The sequence below is a fragment of the Varanus komodoensis genome, unplaced genomic scaffold, assembly GCF_004798865.1.
Source record: "Varanus komodoensis strain SLA01 unplaced genomic scaffold, ASM479886v1 scaffold3, whole genome shotgun sequence".
NCBI lineage: Eukaryota > Metazoa > Chordata > Lepidosauria > Squamata > Varanidae > Varanus > Varanus komodoensis.
This window is the reverse complement of record NW_025335761.1, coordinates 34,737,629-34,759,422: the sequence shown is the minus strand read 5'-3', so window position 1 is coordinate 34,759,422 and position 21,794 is coordinate 34,737,629. Positions and strand designations below refer to the sequence as shown.

Here is a 21,794-nt window from a genome sequence, read left to right as displayed (position 1 = left end):
CAGCCAGTCCCCACCACCAGCACAAACACACAGCAGGCGCAGGAATAACCATGCTGACTGCCTTTCTAAGAGTACAAATTGGCCGAGGGGAGGAAGAAAAGGGCCACCCTGGGAGGGGGCAGAAGGGAAGGAGGGTGGGGCCAATGGCTTCCACCATATCCAGATGTCTCCCCATCCTTCTTCCCTCCCCCTCCATGCAGCTTCATCCAGATGGCCAAAAACAGCTGTCTAGTTGACATGCAGGGTGCAAGGTGCGGTGCAGCAAAGATCATCCTGCTGCAGCTCACTCCATGCCTTGGATCCCAAGTTCACCTCCAAGTATGGAGGATTACACACACTGGAGAGGAGGACACTGGACTGCACCCTCAGGAGCCACTTGAGCTCATTGCATCAGAATGCCTAGCCTCTTCTAATGCTAATGAAAATTCATCCTGTTTTAGTCATCATGATTTATACTTTCCAGCATTTATTAGATGAAATGAGGCATACAATTGTGTAACACCCTTACTGTCATGCCAAGGATTGCGATTTGGGTCCCCTCCTCCCTTGTTTCAATTTGCTGTCTGATGAATTCTGCAATTGTATTCCCAGCCCTGCTTGAAAAGCCAAGAAGGTGTTTGCTCTTTATGTAAAGATGTCTTATAATAACAAAATAGTTCTATAGGCTCTTACCAAGAGTACAAAATGAATCTCACCACAGTGGGAAACAAGCTGTGCATGATATAGAATCACTGTTTGTATATATGTGTTTTACATGCATATGCATTCAAGACAAGCCACATAATCTGTCACCCATTTCAAAGATGTAACTTCCAAAAACCTTCAAGAATCTTGGAGAATTCTCTAAAGGCAAAAATATGGATGATGATTTACCAAGACAGCTACCCCAAACTAGGGACAATTGGATATATGTAGCCAAGGGGAAAACTGAAAATATGTTGGCATGTGCTGCCTAAAAGTCTGGAAAACAGGGTCAGGGATAGTTGTGTCTTCCAGGATCTTCTGTATTCAACACAGTTCCAAACCCTGCCTATGGGCTATATAGGCTTTTCTGAGCAATATGTCATTGTGACTTAGGACCAATACATTCAAAACAATATATTTTGGGAGGAAATTTCTTTTCAATATTTACCAGATTTGGAAATCATGCCAAATTTGGCATGTTATTAATTAATAAAGTTGTTTTAGTCAAATGTTACAATTTTAGATGGAAGGATGTTCTGTGAAGATAATTTCTGTGACAGAAAACTCTTAATGAAAAAAGCAGCCTTGTCTTCAAGACATTAGACAAAATAAAAGGTCCTCATTTTTGCTAAACACCATAAGAATATACATTTTCTCTAATGACAGTTATAACACAATGACCCAGTCCTGTACATAAGGGTCCCCAATTTTCTTGAGGACCTCCCAAAATACAGTTCGAATCTGGAGAATCATGGGTATTCTCACTGAATGGGCTTGCCCATTCACAAAATGGCTGTCATGGAGGACATAGCCAATCAAAAACACCCATTTTTCAGAAGGCAAAATGATGAAACTAAGAGAAAAGTAACTTGCCTGGGAATATAATTACAAGACAGAGGTGGGAACTGAAATCCAAAGCAAAAAACTGTTCATTTGAACTCAGTGTTCTGTTCCAACACCCATTTCCCAGGATAAATCAATGAGTCTCAGAGATAACTACTTGGTCAAGAAACTTTGTACATGCTAGAAGTTGGTCTGAGCCCTAATGCCACATCACATATTTGCCACCACAAAGCTATTTCACAGATGGCATTAGGTTGGTACCCAAAGAAACACACACACACAGATGCAAAACACTCATCCAACTCTATACACCAGCATCAGAAAGCAAACTAATCAAGTAGCGGTGGGTGTGGGAGCACTGCTTCACATGGGCAGCCAGTCAGAGGCTCCTGCTGTACGTGCTTTCTGAAAAATAAGCGTCATCTATGATAGCCATGTGTTCTACCGTACAGAGAGCAATCCTCTATTTGCAGGATTGTTGCCCTCTATTGGTAGGGCTGTGTAGTCCAATTCCCATTTAAAGCTAAAAATCCATATAGAGGGAGAGAAGTAGGGTCTTGACGTAGCATTAACAGCAGACTGAGCAGGCAGCCAGTCATCCTCCTCCCCACTATGACAGGATGTGTTTAAATGATAGTAATCATTACTAAATATAGTAATTACATGATTACTATTTAAATGGTACTAATCAGTCCTAAATATGTGCACATACATATTAGCAAAGGGAAATCTGTTCATGCATGTGCTTGTGTCCCATTTGGTGATGCATTTCCTTTTTATTGATGCGTAAGTGACTGTCCTGGTCCAGTGTGTCCAGTAAGGCTTACTCCCAGATAAGGATGCATAGACTGCAACCAAGCTGACTATTCCATAGAACTTTCTACAAGCCGGAGGTCCCCCTCCTGAAATTGAATAGGAAAATTATTTTATCTTCCAGCCTTTGTATCTTTGAAATGTATTTTGGAGATTCAAAATGATACACGAAAATGTGCAGTTTCCAAGTACAAGGTATGTTTTTAAAAGTGACAGCAGAATAATACTAAAAATAAATCATTGCCGGTATGTTCTTTAAATATACAGTATTATTATTGTTTCTCAGGAGCAAAGCATTATGGGTACTGTAAGACAATTATAGCAATAGTCACTGTCATATTGGGAAGAAATGAAGACAGAACAATAGGTATAGCAAAAATAGGGAATGGGATTAAGAGGTAGCAGAAGAAAGGTAACTCGATTATACACAAGGGAAAACTTCCTGCATGAATGGAATTTATGCATTTCTAAAAATACATATATACCAGCAATTTCTGGCTTTTCTTCTGTCCATTTTTGTTAACACATATAGCAAGTAACAATTAACACATATAACACATAACAAAGCAAGGATAATTCCTACATATTTAGTTGTTTCTTTAAAATGTGTATTGAACATTTCAGCTTTAAAGCTTATAAGATGGCTAATGAACAAGTAATATCAATTAATAAAAATAAGTGCTAACAATTAAAAGCTCTATGTGTAAAACAGCACTAAGAACATCAGCAGCAGCAGAAAATCTAAGGAACATGTTGTATAAGTGTGGTTCAGAATGGGAAAGAGTGGTAGAATTGCAAGATGGGAAGAAGCAAAATGAGGAAAAGTGATAGAAATTGGCTATTTTATCAAAACTTCTTTTGCAACATAGGAAATGTTTTCTCCAGGGGCTGTTTTCTCTCCCCAGATCACTTTCATTTTTCTCTCAGTGGACAAAGTAGTTAATATAAGGCAGTGAAATTCCTAAATGTGTGTTCAGACAGGAGCTTTCCACTGTTGGTTGGACAAGTTAGATGCTATACCATATTCTCCAGAACATATAATGGTGGGGCGGGGGGCAGAGGAGAGACAAGGCAAAGGTTGTGTAGCATTTCGTTAAATGGTCTTTCACCAATTCCTCATTTAGTCTGTGCCCCCAGTTCTCTTTTAGTTAGGATTGGCATAGGGCCCATACAATGTGTGTGTGTCCAGAGCACCTAAGCATTGCTCTGCCACCACCACTGACCTTTCAGATACAGGTTCTCTAAGAGTGAAATCAATAGGACAGAAGGACATAACTGTTCTTGTTGAGTTCAGTGTACCTAAATGTCTATGCATTTTGCGCAGCACATCTCTAGTCCCAAAGCTCCAGTCTAAACTAGTCTTACCCAACTTGTCTTGGATTATAACTCTCATCATCTCTGCTAGGCTGTGCTGGTCACCAGCACTAGTGGCCAAGTGCACTTGCTGTCCAGGCTGCTGTCCAGGTGCTAACTGCTGATGGACAACTTCAAGGTCCCTCTCTGCTCTCCTTTCTCAAGTATCTTTACCTTTAAACTAGACCTGGACAGCTTTTCAAACAAAGAATGCAGTTGCACAGAGGACTATCCTCTATAAAGTAGGTCACATGGCCACCCTAGTAGGCCTGCCCTGAAAGAGACAGATGGGAATGGAAAGGAGGTTTTGTTTATATGACTTGCTCTGGCCTTTCAATTTCAAGGAACCTTTTGAAAATGCAGCTGCCATAGTATTTGGCCATTGTGCTCAGGTTAAGTTTCTGCTTGAGATTAATCTGAATCTACATTCAACACCACCAATGTGCTTTCTGTGAGATGCCAGCCATGCATAGCCAGCCGTACTCTTAGAGGGCAGCCAGCCCTGGCTGAAGCACTACATGCTTGGGCTAAGAGGATCTGGTTTAGAAAAGAGTTCGTGATCCTTGAAATGAGAGCTATTTTGATGAGCCCTTGGTTTTTTTATTGGATAGTGTGATAAGGTATGATAAATAGGAAAAGACAGAACTATGAGGGTAAAACCACCTCCCTTTGATGTGTATAGTTAAATTCCATGGAGCCAGCAGAAAAAGGAAATGGAAGAAGGAAGAAGGCCCTGCCAGAGGATGCACATTTGGAGCTCTCCAAGAAACAAAATGTCTATCATAGTCTGCACAGATAAATGGCTGCAGAAATGCTGGTGGAGGTTTGCAAACAATGACCATTAACAGTTGCAATCAGCATACAGTTCACAAGCACAAGCTGTTCTGCATTCACTGGGAGCAGCTGGCTTATTTTGTCCCACCCTTAGCAACAAGCACTTTATGAAGACACAGAACTTAGCAAAGCAAGAAAACTCCAATTTAAGTCAAAAGTACTTTACCAACACTGCTGTAGACAAAATTTGGATGGAGCAGACATATCCTTGTGTACCTCTCAGGCAGAGTTATCAATTCAAGAGAGCCTGAATGTTTTGCTTAGGACACTGAAACCAGGTCAGCTCCACACATGCAGCAGAATGATGTAGGAATGAGGTCTGAATTCTAATTCTGCCCAAGACAGTGGGGTGAGGTGGGAGATGCTTGTTCTAAGAGACGAAGTGTGTGCTCTCATGCAAATGCTCGCCAAAAGCTGCAGGTTGCAGGGTTTCTTAGCTCCTACTGGCATTTCTGATGAAGAAGCAGGAGAAACAAACAGGTTATGGCGTCCAACAAGTGGCAGGAGAGAGTGACAAGCACCACAATAGAATCAGATTTACCAACAGCCCAGAGCCAGGGGAGACAGTGCTGCTCATAAGAATTTAAGTTCCAGGTAATATGCGAGAAATTAAATGAAGTATGCCTCTAGCTCCAGAGTGCATAACAGAACTGGGGTTAGATCCCCAAAGGTAGGGAACATTGTATAAAGTGTATTTCTCACCATTAACCTAATATAAAAGGTGAAGAGGGCTGTTAGGAGGAGAAGGGCCTTTTCTTTTCGTCCAGATTATGGAACTTGCTTCCAAGAGAGGTGCACCTGGCACCAACGCTTTACTTTTCTGGTGCCAGGCCAAAACCTTTTTATTTACTGTTTTTTAGTTGTTAAATGGTATTTTAATTATTTTAGCATCAAGTACTGGCACTAAGGAGATTTTTAATGAATAACAATATATAATAACTTTAAATAAATAAAATTACATACAGGGGGTGGGGGTGAAGAGAAGCCATTTAGGAGTACACAACATGGTGCCCTTCAGAGATTTTTGCACAACTCCCAGAATTCCTGACCATTGGCCATGCTTAAGGGAATTGTAGTCCAAAATATCTGAAGGGCACTAAGTTGCCTCCGGCTGCCTTATCTGGCTATAAATATGAATCAGGTAGCCAGAAATAAAAGGTAGCTAAAACAAGAGGAAAAAAGAGCTAAAGGATACAAATAGATTCTCAACTTTAAAAAAATAGACAAAGAAGGGAAAGGAGGCCTCAATTATTTTGCCTAGTTCAAAGAGGCAGTGTGTGGCCACCACCAGGCCCTGATCAGTGACCCTTCAGTTTCCCACTAAAACTGGACGGAAGAGAGCCATGGCTACGCAAGCTCATTTCCTGTGCATTCCCGCCATCTGTCCACTTGTTGTGGACCAGGAAGGTAAGCTAGGCCTCCTGGAGAGCTGAATTTGTCATTGGTTTGGATATTCAGCCAGGAGTCTCTTTTTATCAATACAGTGATACTACAGCCTGGTTTTTTCAACCTTCTTTAGGAGAATAACATACAGTGCATACCCAGTCATAAAACTAACTCATAACACTATTTCTGATTTACTAGTGGGTGGTGATGTGAACTCTGTTCGTTGCCATCTGTAAGAATGAAAACAGATTCTCACCATCATTTTGGTTTGGTTTGTTTTCCCCAGTAACTCCTAGGCTTTCAAAACTTGACACAGGGAGTGTCACAAGCATGTATTTTGTGGCTGTCTTTCAGTGAGGCTGCAGAAGGTCAATAGTTCATGACTTCTAGGCTTTGTAATCCTTTCTTTCCAAATACATAGAGAGATCATTCTCACTTACTGGTTTGCAACACCTGTGTGTTCCATCAGTGCTGATCATCTAGGATCATTTTATTCTCCCTCACTGCCAATTAAGGATCGTGTAATGAGTTAGATGGTATTACAGTGCTATATAGCCAATAAAATTTGATTATGCAGGAGATCATGCCCCAACTCGGGATAAAAGGAAGTTCTTTTCCATGCAGTACATAGCTAAATATGGAATTTACTTCCAAAAGATGTAGAGATAGCCACCAATTGGAGGGCTTTCAAAGGGGATTGGAAAAATTCATGGAGAAGGCTATCAGTGGCTACTGGTCTTGATTGGCTATATGCTACCTTCAGCAAGAGAGGAAGTTGCTGAGGAACATGGACAAGAGGGAGTTGTTCAAATCCTGTTTGAGGATTTACGCGAGCATCTGGTTGGCCATTTTGTGAACAGAATGATGAATAAGATGGACCCTTGGTTTTATCCAGCACAGCTTTTTTTATGTTCTTATATCCTTTGTCATGCCAAGCTACCTGTATGAGTGCAGGCAATGAAATGGATGCAGAATGGGCATACCAGGTGTGTGACTGAGCAACATAAGACTTCCTGCTCCCAGATGCCCACAGCTATTCAGTGGACAGACTTTTTTGCTCCCTAGAAGAACTATGAAAACAGGATGCTTTTGAAGGTGATACTTATTAAGAAAAAGTTTTAACCTTGGTTCAATTCAGTTCCATCCTTAATGCTATTAGAGGGGCAGGTGATGGCCAGAAGGTAGACCAGCAGGTGAGTTGTAGTGGATCAGCAAGTGTTGATGACGCCCAACAGCAAGAATGGAAAAAGTCTATCCCCACCCCCACCCCCCAATTAAATACACAAACAAATACCTCAAATGGCTTTGAGTTCAGAATGGAGATTGGTTTTTTTCTACCAAGGAAGCTTTAGGGGAAAGCCAGGTGTGGACTTTTGTGTGAATACCAGATGCACAGGGAATGTACTTGGAGGAGCCATGGTCGTCTTCTGTGCAGCTTTAGCATGAGCTTATTTCTGGTCATCACAAATTCCCATGCCGAACATGTATTCTGCTTAGCATATGTCCAACTGCCCGAAGCACCATTTTGCACCTTACTGGTTGGCGAGCTTTGCAGTGGGAGGGGGCACAACAACCACCCTGTAAACCTAAAAACTTCCTTTTCCTGCCATGCTCAAAAGAAATGTCTCCTTGATAGGACCAGCTTTATACGTATTGTTTGTTAGTGTCATTCTCTGCCAGGCTGGGGACAGCCTTGCTCATTAAGAATGAAGCAGATCACTCTGAATACAGGAAGTAATTGCCATTTTACTGTCTAAGGGAGTTGTAGGACTTTTCCCTCTGTAAACATAAGTAACTGCAGTAGGAATTCATAAGAATGCTGTTTTAAAAAAGGCTGAACAAATCTTCCTTTGTTTAACAGTTTATTGTTTGCTTCTTAGTAATTTGAAACTGTTGTCAATCTAGTATTTTGCCAAATGTTCAGATCCTTTGACATTATGAGAATAAGCAGTGGGATGGAAAGCCACATTTGTTAAAAAACAAAGATATTGTGGATCAACATCACTATCTGGAACTAAAATAGGTTGGAGTGGTGGTAGAACTGAAGTGAAAGCTGGGTGGCCTAGTGCAGCTTGTGATTGTTAAAGTAATCCCAAAGCAATTTGGGGATAGATAAGCATGGGCGCTTGCCCAAAGCAATCTCTCTTCTAAGATAATGAATCTTCCTATCAAACAGAACATAATTTGATTTCCTTTGAGTCCTACTCAAGCCAACTACATCCGGGACTATGTTAGTATACCTGTACTGCATTCATTCATTGGACCATGCACTACTCTGGCCCAAGGAATATTTTATTTAGTCATTTAGTTAATATATTTTATCCTGCCTTTATTTTATGTTTATATGACCATTTATTGCATTACCAAGTGGTTCCTGCTTCACCCCACCCCACATACATATACTCTTAATAGCTGATTTCCCAGTTACTGCGTTCTCTTCCCATAATAAAAGGTTGAAATGGCCCTTCCCTAAGGTATACTCACCAGCAGTTATTAGCTTTAAGCTAAAGTACACTGAAATTTTGGGTGTTTGAATGTTTTGCCTTTAGCTCACCCACCTCTTGCCTTTGGCCCTATGCCCCAAATCTTCCCCAAAATTTAATTTGGCTGGTGGCCTGCAATATGTTTGGAACTCTTGCTTTACAGTCATTTTTATTGTACATTTTCCTGATACTAGGGATAATTTATACATCCTTTAAATAAATAAATACACAAATACCTCAAATGGCTTTGAGTTCAGAATGGAGATTGCTTTTCTTCTACCAACTATTTGTTTGCCCTTAAAGAAGCCTGTTTCACACTTCAAGGACTTTGCACCTGTATAGCCATTTCTGCTGTTAGCTTTATCTTGTTTTGTGCTGTTCATCAAGCTCATGAAACACAGAGAATAAGGAGTGAATTGTGTCCTAATTTACATTTCTTGTAAGATCCTCTTATGCATGGCAATAGTTGCTTTGATGGAGGTAATGATATCATAAACTGTTCTTTTCTTTATGTTGACTAGCAAAGGAAACCAGATCTTTTGAAATTAAAATCTACAGATGTTCCTATGCACACAATACGCTTTGCACCCTGCCATGTGGTTCCTAAGCACTCTGTCTTCACAATCCCAACAGACAGCCAGAATAAGAAATTAATTAAATCCATTGTAAATACAGTGGCCAGGTGTCCTACTTTACAGAGGGGAATCCCTTATTTGAAGGTCTGTCAGAGGACACTCCTCTGTTTGCAAAGTTGTTTAGTCCAAGTTAGGATTGAAAACAGCTAAAAGAAACCGTAAGAAGGGTGTGCAAGGGCCCAGGAAGTTGCCCATCAGCTGGTGGCACCTGGGCAGCAGATGGTGCAGGTACACAGGTCACCTGTCATAGTCTTCTTCACATCTTCATTTCTTTTGCGATATAGTGGTTATTTCTAAATGTGCACCCACACATATACATTGACAAATGCTATTTTTGGACAACCCCGTGTGGTCTTTTGTCCTTGTTTTTCCAATGTGCAATTGACCACTTTAAACATATATATTTGGTGCGCTGCTTTAAACTCAGTGAATGTCCAATTGTGCGGGCTTAGCTTACAGACAGCTTGTAGAGGCTTTTTAGATGATGGATGTCCTGCTTTTGGCAATCCTTTAGTGGCTGTTGTACAGACCATTGGGACTGGACTGGGCCAGCTATACCCTCTTTAGCACAACACTACAGGTTTATGTTCTCAGTGACTGAAAATAAGGCATTTCTTTCTTTTTCTTTTTTCTGGTAATGACAGAGATTCCTGAGCATTGCCACAAAGCAAGGAAGAACTTTTCAGTATCTTGTCTGTGAGAGGAAAAATAAATTATTGGAATAAACCAAATCCAGGTAAATGCTGAAAATGGGCCCTCTCAGAAATGCATGTGAGCCTCCAATCTGTTCCTGATCCTCAGATCATGGTTCGGAGGGTGATCTCCTCTGACTCTGTACATTCCCCTTTGTAATGTTGTAAAAGGCTTTGGGACTGTTCACCAATAAAAGCCATATATAATTACGCATTTATTATGCCATTCAATAGCAAGATTATTCATTGAGAAAAGGCATTGTTAATAAGCAAGGCAGTTACTGAGAGAGCACTTATGGAGACAGTTTTTCATCCTCTGCAGTCAATATTTGGTTGAGTCAGAGAGATTCTTGATTCCAGGCCTCCCACACAAAACTGCCCCCTTTAAAAAATACTTTATGAACCGGACCAGAGGATAAGTACAGAGCAATGGAGACATCTAGTGACCGAACAGAATAGAGTTGATTATTTTCAGAGGTGCAGCCATGCTCTGTCTTGGAGATAACAATGGGGATCCCTCTCCCTGCCTTCTCCCCAAGTTCCTGGGAGCTCAGAGGAGGCAGGACAGAGGAGTGGAGAGAGATGAGCTTGCAGTCTTCATACCTGGATTAAGAAATTTCCTTTCCCTACTGCAATAAATACATAAATATTTGGTGCCTGAGTATTTGAACCTAAACAGAAAATACTGCATAAGAAATGGCTGAGTGGACCCTCAGAACTAAACAGTTGTGGCAGCATCAATGCACATACATGAAGCTACTCTTGGATCTTTCAGGCAAATGAAAGATATAAAGGTAATAAAATGCTGTATGTTATTATTGATCCAACACTATTAAGGACCTTCCAAGAGGCAGGATTCAATTCTTGATCCAGCCCTAAACCTAAATTACAGTTGCGATGACAAATCACAGAAAGCTTCTCCGTTTCTTTTAACCAAAGTCCAGCATCTCTTTTCCTACTCTTAGTAATGATATTGAGCTAAAATGAAGCATATTAACTTTACCTAGGACACTCATGGGACATCCTAGAACTTGTGACTGTACCTTAAAAATATCTGAAATGGCAAGTGAGAACATGGCTACTGCTTCACACCCTGTCCCATTTCTCTATGGGTTCCTTCATCTATTCTTCTCTCCTACCCTGCTGTACTGCATAGAATTCCTGTTCACAACAGATGGGAGAGAAGAATAGGCAAAAGGCACAATGAAGCAACAAGTCAGTTGTGTTTCCTCTGATAGAATTTTATAGCTATGGGCCCAAAGAACTTCAGCTGTGCTTCCATCCAGCTCTGAGAATTAGCCCGGCAAGGTTGCCATATACATTTTTAAAAAGATAATCTGGAAGAGCTGTGACAGTGTAAGGAAAGCTTTTGGCTGCTCTTCATGGATATGCCAGCACTTTATGATCAGGCCTCACCAAGGGTTGCATGCCTAATTTTGTTTTTTCACCATTAGGAGGGATGTCTTGGCAGTAAGCACTTTGCCTCTGCCAAGAAACATTTTTATCTGTGAAAGTAAAGATTTGATTTCCATCTGGAAATTGGCCAATTTGACTAGCAAGCCTCTAAACATCGGCACATGGCATCCCAATTCTCAAAGCAATTTAGCCTCTGTCAGATACAGAAGCCCATCACTGAAGCTGCTGAGTCTATTGGTACTAGGAGAAAAGAACAAATGGCACACTCCCTCATTCCTGGCTCTACTGAACTAGTAGCTTCAGACAGGTGAATCGGCTCCCTGCCATCATAGACTCTCTGCTCTTCAGCACACAGCCCTGCATGGATACCACCTTCTCTCACAAAAGCCTGGCATAAACCCCTTTTCCCTTTTACCGCTCTGAGATGTGTTTATGCAATTATTTATTACATTTCTATGCTGTTCAACAGTGAAAGCACTTCTTAAGCTTTCATGTGGTGCCACTGTACTCTTTGGTTTCAGTCAGAAAGAATTTTCCCTCCTGGCAACAACTGGTGAAGGCATACATTGGCACAGTAGATTTCTGTTAAAAGATCTAAGAAACTTTTATCTTGATGCTTGAGGTGGTTTGACAAATTGGCTTAATTTTCACACCCTGCATTCAGCTGATGAGTAGGACATCTTTCATGCTTCTTCATGTTCATCCTTTAGGAATGATCAGGATCTTGCTAGAGTGACTGGATGCAAAGGAAAACAGGACTCCTGGGACAGATAAATGTTCAGAACAGAGAATTTCAGTGGGTATAGCTTTCCCCAGCCTTGAAAGATAAACTGCACCTGTCAAAATTCCTGTGGAATTGTGAAGAGCAAAAAAGCCTGGTCCTCTTTTGCATCTAGTCACCTAGTCCTCTTTCTCTTCCATGTGTTGTTTTTATGGGAATGAATAAAAACATCAGTTCTAGAAATCACAGTGACAAATCATATTGTTCAGAGACCACTGGGCACACATGAAGATGCCCAGGAAAACATGCATATTATAAAAATTATAATAGGAGCATATTCTGGAAATCTTAATAACAGTGTTGGTTTTTTTCTACACGTGGGTTTCATAGTTCTAAAATCTGCTGTACAGGTATGTCAAGTTTAATTTGGCTGAAGCATACTTTTCTGTTCCTTTTACTGCTGCTTTGTTGCTTCTCTTTCAGTTCCTCCATTTGCACAAAGCCCTCAGAATACAGCTTCACTCTAAAAATTAAATTGACATTTAATTTTGCATGTTTCCCAGAAGGTCATGTGCAAAAGGATCTACCCCAATGTGTTATTCGGACCTCTGATGCATATGGGGCATGAGCACATTGTTGAAGGAAGGACTGAATGTTTATTTGACAGAGCAATTATCCTGTGATTGATTCACAGGAAAGCTACTTAGTCTACCATTAGCTTGGCCTATTATATCCAGCTGTGAATGAGCCAAATGTCAGATCGGAATCCAAGAGTCTCCTCTGAGACAAGCATTTACTGATTCAACCACCTGTAACTTCATCACATTGATATGGGGTTTAACATGCCACCATCAATTTCAGTGGATGGTGTGCTAGTCATAAGAGACATTGTTAGTCATATTATGACCCCAGAGACACCTGGAAGTACATGACTCCAGCCTCATCTAAAAATGATGGGCACAGGCAGCTAGTCCAGCGCCTGTATCTACCTGATTGCCTTCACTGTTCCATTCGATCAATCTTTAATGTCGGTGTCTCCTCTTCTATGTGTGTTTAGCTTTTCCTGTGCTATGAACCAGTACTAGCTGCAAGCATCGCACAGTGTGGATGAGAATACCAATGCCTTCCGTCAGCTTATGGGGATGGATTTTAAATGAGAACAGATCATAGTTGCTTTTAGCAAATTTTATCTGCTACAAAGCTGCTTCACTTTGATTTGAGTTTGATTTCTTATATCTTGGAAAGCCTGACGCTGGGTAATAAACCCCCAATTTAAACAAAATACACTTCGGCATGAGAAACATCCGATCAGCTTGCCAATCCATGTGTGATATGCTGGGTCTCGTCTCCGCTGGAGTATGCATATGTATTCTATCCCCCACAGAACCCCCCTCTTTAGTATAAATTACAACCTGGTTATGCCAGCAGTGATGCAGCTGTTACCCAAATGAGAGGTCACAGTCCCTGTCTCCAAAGCTTTGTTCCTTGCACTCACACTTCGTCTAAGTGTTTTTGTGTTTTGCAAATGGAAGGAAGAGGCTAAAGCCCTGAGCTTCTGCAACCGCACACTCCTCCTCCTCCCACATGTCGCTCTGTGTTGGATGGAGAATTGATGGATGGGCTTGGAAAACATGCATGTATTAATGCAGGAAGCACATTTAAGGCTTAAATTAGAATCGAGCTGAGCACAGCACTTGATGGGACCTTGACATCACAATGCGCTCCTTTCCCAGGTACAGCTTCAGCAGAAAACACTAAATAATGAAGCCGTATTGCTATAGTGTACTGTATAGTTTCTCTGCATGTTTATGAGTCCTAATCAGAAACAAAATCATGTCTTACTTCTTCCTGAATCCTTTTTGGGATCCTTATTATCCAGGTTTAAAGTTAGGGTGCTGATGATCAGAAATCTCTATCATGCTTATTCCAGTACTTTATTAGAGCTATCTCTCCCAAAGACATGGTGAAGAACCCTCTTATGACATCATACGGTTTCATCATATATGATAGGATGTAACTGGTGAGTGTATCTGGACCCTCAAATGAGTCTCTTGTAGCCACAGGCAGAAGTCCCAAGTATTTGTAAATTGCCTGTATGGGCATATTCTTCTTTTTTCAGAACAATCATTAATAATCACACATATCTGACCTTTTCTCTATATAGTCCAATTTCCAAGCAAGCACTTGGGATAGTAGTAATCATATTATTTATTATTATTATTTATTAAAACATTTTTATGCCGCCCCATTCGCCGAAGCCTTGTCAGTACTGAGTGGACAGAGTTTTCATGATAATGCCCTGAAACCTGTATAGTTCAATATAAGAAAATCTTCCAGTGAATGAAATGAAATGAATGAAAAAGGTAGTTACTCTTAGTGCACTTTCCAGAGCTGGGGTGGCACTGATTCTTCAGATTAAGATAACGAGAGCTGGGAAACAAGGCCTATGGACATAGAAATGCAATAGGAGGGAGAACTTCCTGGTGGATAGAACAGTCTGACAATAGAATCAATTACCCAGGGAAGTTGTGGGCTCTTCCACACTGGAGACATTCAAGATGCAACTGGACAGCCACCTGAGAGGGATGGTTTAACTTGGAGTCCTGCACAGAGCAGGGGGTTGGAGCTACTGACCCTCTGGCTCCTTCCAATTCTAGTATTCTATGATTCAAAGCCACTGTCTCCAGATGTTCAGGCAGACCTTGAGAACCAAGAGGTCTTGGAAGTGCAGGGCGGGGATATGGAAGAGGAGCAAGAGGAGTTTAGTCTGATTCCTGACCCCATGACATGGCATCAAGAAAGAAGGGCTGCACATCTAGAGAGCCTCCATAGATCCAGGTGGCTAGCCCTTCTCCAGAGAGCCACATCCAAAGGAGTATAGTTTATGGTTACTCAGAAGGTGGCTTCTTGGAAATACTTTCCAGGTTGGGTTCAACAAACCACTCTGTGCATGCTCAGAGACTCTTCCTTTGTTGGCTATTCATTAGCTGGCTGTATGTTGGAAATATAGTGCTCTTTGTCTGCTGTTTGAGAGGAAGAAGGAGGGAACTCGGCTCTCAACACTAGCATTCTTGCTAGTCATTCTGGTCAAATATAAGTGTCAGACACATGATCCATCTATGCAGTGGCTCTCTAAGGACCAAGACAGAGGTCATTCCAGTCCCTTTAACTGGAAACCAACATTCTACATGCAAAGCATATGCACTGCTGCTGGGAGTGCAAGCTGCTCTGACATCCTTTCAGTTACATTTATTCAGCAACCAAAACTGTGTGAGATGTCCCAATCCCATTTTCCAGCAGAAAGAAGGAAAACTGAATAAAGGTCCTCCACATTCTTGCTTTCATTTATGCTCCCACATTCTTGCTTCTCTGTGAGGACCAGCTTATTATTATCAGTTTACTCAGATAATTCTGTCTTTTCCCAGCACTTGTACGGTTGATTGTAGGATTGCTTTGCATTAATTTCTGTTGTGGTAGCTGCATGATTGGACTTCTTCAGTATTGTGCAGGTACCCAGCACTGCGAATATTGGGTGGCTTTGCACAACAAGCTACCCTGTGAATAAGCTGCACACTGTGGGTTGTTTGTGGAGCAACCCATGGTGCACCTGACAGATGATGGGATTTCATATGGAATCTATAGAAGCATGTTTCTCTGATTGAATCATGTTCAAATTTGCTCAACAACTTGAAAGAAAAGAATCCTTTCTTTAGATAGCAGCTAAAAGAAAGAGCTTGAGAAAATGGGGTAGAATGCAGATATCCCCTTTCCAGAGTCCTAGAGGCCCAGGGGAGTGTTGAAAAAGTGAAGAGGACTTAGAACAGTCAAGGGAATACTAAAAACAAGAGGAGAGATAAATTCACCATCCTCTCTTTGGGGAAAAGAACCCTACACTGCTTCGTGTTGCACTGGACAGCTCACCAACTGACAGTTGCCAAGTATGCAGAAAGAAAACTATACAGTCTTACTTAGTAATGTCCATGGATATTGCCTACTGCACTTTGACAGCAAACACCAAGACATTGGTCAGCTCGGACATTTTGGTTCTTCATCATCTGCATTTGTGTACCTTTGAAGGACTGGAAAAGAATACATGGAACAAAATTACAAACGAAATTGCACACATCTGTAGTACCCAATTTTGAAAAAAAAATGGGTGAGGAGCAAATGATAGTCATGCCAAAGTGGGTGACATTGCCAAGAACACCAACGGGTTTTTGCTGCTCTTGCTGAGCAGCTTGCTGGCTACTTCTCAGAACCCACGATGGGATTAGCCTCCCAGTCTGAGATGACACAGCAACCTGTCAAAGGGACAACAATGCCTAGGACAACCCATGGGTTGCCAGGGTGGCTTGTTTTCCCGGAACAAGCCACGGTGCAGGAAGTGATTGGGTTGGACAACACAGCAGTCATCGCTGGTAGTTAACATGTTCTGTGAATCCAGTCATTGTCAGAGATTTGAAGAGGGGCATCCTTAAGAGGGACAGTTTTGGGATAACTTGCATTACCATAAATAGCAGGATGTTGAACAAGTTTCAACCTGAATCCTCATTTGAAACAGACCTCAAAGTCTACATTTCAGTGGTGGATTAGGCTGAAGGCAAAAGTGGGGACATAAGTAATTGTAAGCCCAGTCTCACTAGCCTTTAGAGTTTTTTTAGACTGTCAGTAAACATCTGGACAGGGGTGATCCAGTATGCATTGTTTATTTGAACTTCCTATAGCTTTTGATAATATCCTTCATCAAAGACTCCTGAGCAAACTTAGCAGACATTGCATAATGTCTTCTTATGAGGTCCTCTTATGGATTAGGAACTAAATATAGCAAGTGGAGAGTAGGAATAAAGGGTAAATTCTCCCAATGGAGGATTGTAAACAGTGGGGTCTCTTGGGGATCTGTTTTGAAACCAATGCTTTTCAAGTGATTCATAAATTATCTGCATTTATTTATTTATACTCCAGCTTTTTTGCTTTTGAGAAAATGAAGGTGGCTTACATAATTCTCCCTTTCCTTTCAATCGTATCCTCTCACCAGTAATGCTGTGAGGTAGGTTGGGCAGAGAGTCTGTGACTGGCCCAAAGTCAGCCAGTTAGCTCTATGACTAATTGGGGACTAGAATCCAGATCACTTAAGTCCCTGTTCCACACTCTTAACCACTACACCACACTGGCTCTCTTAGCAGTGAGCAACTGGCCAAGTCCACTGATGACACTAAATTATTAGGAATGGTTAAAACAAAGATGATTGTGAAGATTTCCAAAAGGATCACTTCAAGCTGAGAGAATGAGCATCAAAATGGTGAATGTGGTTCAGTGTAAGCAAATTATGCATGTTGGGGCCAAAAAAATCCCAAATTCAAGTATCATTTGATGAGTTCTGAACAAGCTGCTATGAGAAAGGCAAATTCCATGTTAGGTATAATAAAGAAAAGATCAGAGAAGCTAGTGACTCCTCATTCATTGTAGTTTTTATTTTGATGTTTATAAGACCTATCCATGCTGTTGAAATCTATCCCCCAAAGTTATCAACTTTCCCTTGAAAGGAATTGAAAATAAAGCAGCCAATGTCACATTGACCTTATATTAATCTGTGGCATGATGACACCTAGCACGCTGTACGGTGTACAGTTCTGGCCACTGCACCTGAAAAATCATATTGTAGAGTTAGAAAAAGTGCTGAGAAGGGCGACAAAAATGAGAAAAGGGTTGAAGAAACCCCCTATGAGGAATGGTTACAGCAACTCACAATTTTTAGCTTAGAATACGGTAAAGGAGGACATGACAGAGGTGTTCAAAATGATGCACGATGTGGAGAAAGTAAAGAGGGAGACATGTTTCTTCCTCTCCCATAATACAGTGGTACCTTGGCTCACGAACTTAATCCGTTCCAGGACTCTTGTCATGACCCAAATTGGTTGTGAGCCAAGTTAAATTTCCCCATAAGGTTCAATGTAAATAAGGTTAATCCATTCTGTAACTGTTTTTTAATTTTTTTTAAAGCAAAGTGACGAAGAACAACAAGCATAGCGGCCATCTGCCCCCCCCCCCACCCCCAGCACAACCAAGATCGCACCCCTCATCCCTGCACGCGCCTGTCATCCCAGCGCGCTGTGGGGGGAGAGATGGGCATGATCGCGGGTGCGTGGGAGGGGGAGAGAAGGACACAAATGCGGGCACACTGGGGCGGGGGGGGGGGAGACGGGCACAATCATGCGCCAAGGTACCACTGTACTAGAATGCAGGGTCATCCCAGGAAGCTGTTTGGTGGGAAATTCAGAACAGATCCAAGGAAGCACTTCTCTATACAAAGCAAATTATGGATTTCACTGCCAAAGGAATTTGGATGGCCAATTCGGATGGCTTTAAAAGGGGATTGGATGAATTCACAGAGGAGAAAATTCTCAATGGCTTCCAGCCTTGTTGGCTATGTGCTGCCTCCATTATCGGAGACAGTGTAGCTACTTGCACTGGTTGCTGAGGAGCTCAGGCAGATGAAACGCTTGTGCCCATCCTGCTTGAGGGACCTGTGAGCACTTGATTTGTCACCGCATGAACAGAGTACTGGACTGGATGGATGTCTGGTCTGACCCAGGATTTTTTTTCTTTTATCCCTATATTCTTAGGAAGTCTTTGCTGCCGAGAACCCTTTCTAGCCTAAACGCATGTGTTTTGGGGTGGTCTGTTGATACTCAAGGGTCGGAGAAAAGAACTCTGTCCAAATCCAGTGACACTATCATATTTATTACCTTACATTTTCAGGAGTGCTCCTGCTTGAGGTCTGCCTCAGCTTAAATGTCAGATACAGCAGGGAAGTGAAGTAAAAATGGGAGTAGGAAAGGAGCAAACCACCACCAGATACAGAGAAAAGGTAATCAGGCCTGGCCCTACCACTAGGCAAGGGGAATTAGCTGCCCAGGTGGCAGATGTTGTGGAGCAGAGAGCAGTAGCAAGGTGTTGGAGGAGAGATGTGGGTGTGCCACCTGTGGCCCCTGCACTAACCCACTGCTCACAGGTATGGTAGAAGATATTGCTCCATCTCTAAAATTTAACTGCTAGACTAGTTAGTTCCTGTATGTGAAATGGGAAGAGGGCATTATCTTGTTCTTTGCCTCAGGCAGTAATGGCAGTAATGGGCCTTACTGATGTATGCTTTCGATGCAGATATTACCCCCACCTCCCACCACCACCACATTTTAGCTTCCAGTTTCTAATCAACATCTTCTGTAATGTTTTGATTTTCTTCCAGCCATTGGGATAATTTCTGTTCAACTCTGCGTAATATGCTTTCATTTCAATGATGTTCATTAATTTGTGCTCTATTATTTTTCCAACATTAAAAAGTTCCCCAATGAAAGCAGACAGAATGTAGAAACATGCTGTGCCTAGCAGAATCCTTCGAAAGCTGTGCATACTGCTCTTTATCAGTCTTTCAGGAAGGCTTCAGTTCATGCAACAATTTCCCATCCATCTCAATTTAATATAACACTGGCAGAAAATTGTCATAAAACCAGCTCTTGAGGACTTTACTAAAGTATAAAATTTGTTTGAACAAGAGGCATTCCTCACAAATCCCTTATACTTGTTGTTGGATTTATATCCTCTGGATATGTGCTTTCACTTACCATTTGATCTATTGTTTAACCAAACTATAATAATATTTTCATAAAACTAATTGTCCGAGTCTCTTTCCTTTCTTGACTTTCTGAAACTTGGTACCAGGATGTAACACTGAGAGATCCTTGCACAGGTGACACTATAATATTGATCTGTTAATGTGCACACACACATATGCACACACTTACACACACCTGTTCCTGCAAAGGTTGTGTGTGTGTGGGTTGTGCTGTATTTTGATGGCTTTTGAACATTTCTGAATCAAAATTGCAGTATGTAGCAGACAGAATTATCAGTTGGAACGTAACTAAATATACCCCCCCAGTCAGTCAAATATGTTTTATGTCATTTACCACCACAAAGGAATTCTCCCTTATGCTTTATATTTTCAAATCTTTAGCAAATAAAATCAAATGGGTTGGCTTAGGTTACTATCCAGCCAACAGAATCATGTGCTTTTGTATACAAGACTCTTTGTGGGCGCCTCACACAATGTCTTCATCCTCTAGGGCAGTGATGGCAAACCTTTTAGAGACTGAGTGCCCAAACTGAAACTCAGAATCCATTTATTTATCACTAAGTGTCAACACTGCAATAAAACCTGAATTTGCTGACCACCAGCACAAGGGGGCAACGTTCCTCTATCAGCTTTTGGCCGGCCCTGAAAAAGGCATCTGAGTGTATTTCCTACCTGAGTGTATTTCCTACCTTCTGCTAAAATCACAACAGGTTGTGCAGACTCGAACCGGAGACCTTTCAACCAACCAGCCCAGCAGCACAGCAGTTTAAACCACTGTGCCACCTGCATCCCTCTAAAATCACAGTCCGTGCAAATCCCTGGCAGCTCACTGACTGCCAATAATGACGTCGTTGCATCTTTACAGACATGCGCATGGGTGCTGGGGTGATCACGTGCTGATAGAGAGGGCTCTGCGTGCCCCTTTGGGCACTCGTGTCATAGGTGCGCCATCACTGCTCTAGGGCCTCTTTACAACCATTTCTGTGCTTTTTTTTTTTTTTTTAAAGATGGAGGAAAGGCTGGAATGTCAATGGCAGCACAAAGCCCTCACTGTGCAATTCCACTACACTGCATCACCATCTAGTGGTTGTAAAACAGAACAGATAGAAAGGCAGAGAAAGATAACCCCTAGAAAAATGCGCAAAGAAGAAAAAATTGATCCTACCAAAGAATCTAGAAGCAGAACTCTTGATAAAGTGCTAGGGTAAGGAAATTCCTGTGTGTAGGTGAAAGATCATGCATCAAAGCTTCCAATAGCAATGATCTCAACTTGCTAGTGGAAGGAGCTGCTGGCCTGCTCACTACTGAACTGTAGCCACTGTTAGCCCAAGATAGTTTGTCCCCTGATATGAAGGACAAGATGGTATCCCATCACCCATTCCACATCTGGGAGCTGGCTGGATTACCAGCTGAATTTTATTACAAATGATGATTCGAGAATAGCATCTTCCACCACACCTGGGCACAGTTTAAGGGATCAGGGCAGGCCATGTGGCACACACAACACTGCCCTCCAACAGAAGGGACAGCCAGGAGTCTGGAGGAATAGCCAGGGGTTCTGCTGGCATCTGCCATGATTGCCCCACTCTGCCCAATGGCAGAGCCAGCCCTGACTGCAGCACTCCCATCAGCAGGGTGAATGGCTAAAAGATGTCCTTGTAGCTGTCAATTCAACTGCAGTAGGCGGATGTAAAAGGCCCACAAAATTCCATCTGCTTCTGTAAATCTGCTCTCATCATGGACTCAATGAAGTCTGACTAAACTTCGCTTCGATTGCCCAACCCCACTTCCCGTCTTGATGGCCTGATTGCCTCCAGACCTCAAGCATGACATGATGTTGCACAGTGATATATGCTACGGCCGTTTCAGTGCACTTGGCTACAAAGAAGGAGCAATAAATGCAGGCTGTACAAACACTGATATGGTTCACACAAGGTAGTGCAGTCCCCTGATGAGACATAATGCCAGCAGGTGCCATTCTGCATATTAAACCCTTGCTCAGGGTTGCTATGTGATGCAAACTCAGCAAGAGTTGGTTATGGGAGGGTTAAACAACTCTTGCGTAACCTAGGTTGCTTAAAGGTTGCTTAAACCTCACATAACCTGATTAACTGAAGGAGGGTCTCCATCCCTATGTGCCTGTCCACCCCTTAAGATCTGGGTCAGAGGTCCCTCTTCAGGAGCTGCCTTTGAAAGAGGTTAGGAGAGTGGTTACCTGGGGAAGGGCCTTCTCTGTGGTGGCGCCCTGGTTCTGGAATATGCTCCCCAGAGAGGTACACCTGGCACCGACACTTTATTTTC

At 42.0% G+C, this 21,794-nt stretch overlaps 1 protein-coding gene across 29 annotated transcripts in view; it reads left to right on the top strand.

The window, feature by feature from the left end:
• SYNDIG1L (synapse differentiation inducing 1 like) overlaps positions 1-21,794 on the top strand; it is a 137,589-nt gene that overhangs the window by 101,362 nt on the left and 14,433 nt on the right. For 2 of the 29 annotated variants that reach the window (XM_044436753.1, XM_044436744.1), the window contains one exon: positions 9,676-9,767. The exons of the other annotated variants lie outside the window; for them this stretch is intronic. The gene's annotated coding sequence lies outside the window, so the exon portion shown is untranslated. The remainder of the gene's footprint in view (positions 1-9,675; positions 9,768-21,794) is intronic. 29 annotated transcript variants of the gene reach the window in all.